At 41.8% G+C, this 3,332-nt stretch overlaps 1 protein-coding gene across 4 annotated transcripts in view; it reads right to left on the bottom strand.

Annotated features, from left to right (window-relative positions):
- Positions 1–439: 439 nt before the first annotated feature.
- LOC127005244 (metabotropic glutamate receptor-like) overlaps positions 440–3,332 on the bottom strand; it is a gene marked incomplete at its 5' end in the record, with an annotated part of 34,504 nt that continues 31,611 nt past the window's right edge. For 3 of the 4 annotated variants that reach the window (XR_007758404.1, XR_007758401.1, XR_007758403.1), the window contains 1 exon segment: positions 457–552. 4 annotated transcript variants of the gene reach the window in all.

Genomic DNA, 3,332 nt, shown 5'->3' with positions numbered 1-3,332 from the left:
CAAGGTAAGGCTAATTAGTTCACCTGAGACACTAACGGCCAGGTGAACCTATTTTGGGGCACCTCATGAATTAGGGGACCAGCTACCTTCATACTCTTCCTCTTCTTCCTCTTCCTCTTCCTCTTCCTCCTCTTCCTCTTCCTTCTCTTCTTCTTACTCTGCAAAATTAAAATGATTTCCTACCTTGATATTTTTCCTCCTCTTCTTCCTCCTCCTCTTCTTGTTCTTGTTCTTCTATTTTTGCTTCTTCTTCTTCTTCTTCTTCTTCTTCTTCTTCTTCTTCTTCTTCTTCTTCTTCTTCTTCTTCTTACTTTGCTAAATTAAAATGATTTCCTACCTTGATATTTTTCCTCCTCTTCTTCCGCCTCCTCATCTTCTTTTTCTTGTTCTTCTTTTTCTGCTTCTTCCTCTTCTTCTTCTTCTTCTTCTTCTTCTTCTTCTTCTTCTTCTTCTTCTTCTTCCTCTGCTAAATTAAAATGACTTCCTACCTTGATATTTTTCCTCTTCTTCTTCCTCTTCCTCTTCTTCCTCCTCTTCTTCTTTCCGCTACTTCTGCAATGAAAGAGGAACGATTGAGGGAAGAAGAGAGAGGAGAGATAAGAAGAGAAAGTTGAAAAAATGAGAAAAATGAAGAGGAGGAGGAGGAGGAGGAGGAGGAGGAAAAGACGAAAGGAAGGAGGTGAGGAAGAGCAAGATTAATGACGAGAGGGAGAAAGGAGGAGGAAGAGGAGGAGGAGGAGGAGGAGGAGGAGGCGTTTCTTTCTTATATTCTCTTTGTTATGTTTATTATAGATTGTTAATGGAGTCGAGGAGGAGGAGGAGGAGGAGGAATGATGAAGCGTCTAGTGCATTCTTTGACAAATGAAAAAAAAAAAAGAAAAAAAAAATGGTGATGAAAAATTGTGTTAAGTCTAAAAATATCACCACCACCACCACCACCATCACCACCACAACCACCACGAAATTATTTGACCGAACACACTCTCTCTCTCTCTCTCTCTCTCTCTCTCTCTCTCTCTCTCTCACCAGGTAATGTCTCCCCCGTTAATGACTTACAGGTGAGAAAGGTTCCCACGCGTCACCTGAGACAACCAATTAGAGAGGGCACTCATTTACCTGAAGTTAATTACGCTGAAGGAGGAGGAGGAGGAGGAGGAGGAGGAGGAGGAGGAGGAGGAGGAGGAGAGGAAAACAAAAGGAGATATAGTTGTAAAAGAGAAAGAGAAGAAAAAAATACAGGTGATAGGAAGGAAAGGAGAAGAAGAAGAAGAAGAAGAAGAAGAAGATGAAATGAATGAGAATAATTATGATGACGATGATGGTGAGAAGGAGAAGGAGGAGGAGGGAAAGGGAAGAAGAGAGGAAGAAGGAAGGAGGAAAAAGAAGGAGGAGGAGGAGGAAGAGCAGAAAATCGAACAAATAATTATCTAGAAACAAAAACACCTTACCTTAAAACAACAGTGTAATTGGCTATTATCAAACCTTTTCTTTTTCTTTTGTTTTAATTAAGAAAAAAAAGACAAACCCTTATTTAGATCGTCCCTTAGGCAAATATGATTATAGTTTCCCCTTCGTTCTTCTTCTTCTTATTATTATTATTATTATTATTATTATTATTATTTTTATTTGTATTGCTAATGGGAACGTAAAATGTAGGTCTCTCTCTCTCTCTCTCTCTCTCTCTCTCTCTATTTCTTTCACTATCTTTTTTTTATATTTATTTCTTGCTCTCTTTCTTTCACACACACAAACAAACAAACACACAAATACAGGTTCTCTCTCTCTCTCTCTCTCTCTCTAAAGGGCGGCCCATCCATATATTTACCAATCTATCTCTCCCTTCCTTCCCTCCCTCCTCCTCCTCCTCCTCCTCCTCTTCTTCTTTCCCTGGGTACACGCTCGTCCAGGTGTTTCTACAGGTAATTGCATTGGTTCCAGGAATACACGGTGGCCCAGTGAAAAAAAAGAGAAAAAAGAAGAGAAAAAAGAAAGGAAAATAAGAGGAGAGGAAAAGAAAGGAGATTATGCGGGTAGTTCTGCTTATTTTCTTCCTCCTCTTTCTCCTCTTTTCTCTTCTTGGTTTCCTCCTCCTCCTCATCTTCTTCCTCCTTCTTCTGTGGGTGCTTTCTCTTCTTCTTCTTCAGTTTCCTCTCTGGTATTCTTTTTTTTCTCATGTTTCTCTTCTTCCTCCTCCTTCTCTCTCTTTCTCTTCTGCTTCTCTTCCTTCTGGTTCTACTTTTTTTCTACTTCGGTTTCCTTTCTCCTGTTCTCCTCCTCCTCCTCCTCCTCTTCCTCCTACTCCCCCTCCTCCTCCTCCAGCGACGCGCCACAAAGATGATTCCACCCTTGAGAGCACTGCCGTATGAAGAACGACTCAGGCGACTTAATCTCTTCACGCTGGAAAAGAGACGCCTACGAGGGATATGATTCAGGTCTTCAAGTACCTAAAGAGCTTCAGTAACGTCGACCACTCCAAGCTCTTTGAGCTACAGACCAACTCAAGAACTAGAAACAATGGCCTGCCCATTCAAGGTAAGCGATGCAACACAGACATTGGTAGGAGTTTCTTCTCTAACCGAGTCATACACCATTGGAACGACCTCCCTGCTGAAGCAGTAAGTGCGGAAAGCATCAACTCCTTCAAAAATCGCATCGACCGTGACTTCGTGACAACATTAGTAAACTGAAAACACGCACCGAAGTGCCTTGAGCTGCTTTACAGGCACCAAGTGACTGTCAGGCAGAGCATCACCGCTCCACAGCAGCCAACCTCGTAATGAGCCAATAGGCTTTCTGTTGCCTGTCATTCTATGTTTCCGTGTTTCCTTCTTCTTCTCCTCCTCCTTATGGTACTCTCAATGATACCACCACCATTTCTCCTCCTCCTCCTCCTCCTCTTATAGACAGACAAAAGAGGAAATGAGAACGAAAAAAAAACGGGAAAAAAAGAGAACGAAAATCAAAAGGCTGGAAGAAGAGGAAATGGAGGAGGAGGAAAGGAAGAGGAAGAGGAGGGGCCCCAAAAAGGAAAGAGGATAGGGAAGAAAGGTAAGTTAGGAGAAGGAAGGGAAAAAGAGAGAAGGTCGGGAAAGAGAAGGGAAGGGGAACGAGGAAAGGAAATGAAGGAGACGAAGAAAGGGAAAGCCAATAGGTTGAAGGAAGAGGAGGAGGAGGAGGAGGAGGAGGGAGGAAAAGTTGGAGGAAAAAGAATCTCCTCCAACAGGTAAATATGGAGATAACGAGATTAATTAAAGCCAGTCATGTGAAAGTAAGATTTTTTTTTGTGTGTGTGAGAGTACAGAATATTTATTTATTTATTTCATTTTTTTTTC

Source organism: Eriocheir sinensis, chromosome 29, assembly GCF_024679095.1.
Source record: "Eriocheir sinensis breed Jianghai 21 chromosome 29, ASM2467909v1, whole genome shotgun sequence".
Taxonomy (NCBI): domain Eukaryota; kingdom Metazoa; phylum Arthropoda; class Malacostraca; order Decapoda; family Varunidae; genus Eriocheir; species Eriocheir sinensis.
The sequence above is the reverse complement of the archived record's forward strand: the minus strand, read 5'-3'. Positions and strand labels throughout refer to the sequence as shown.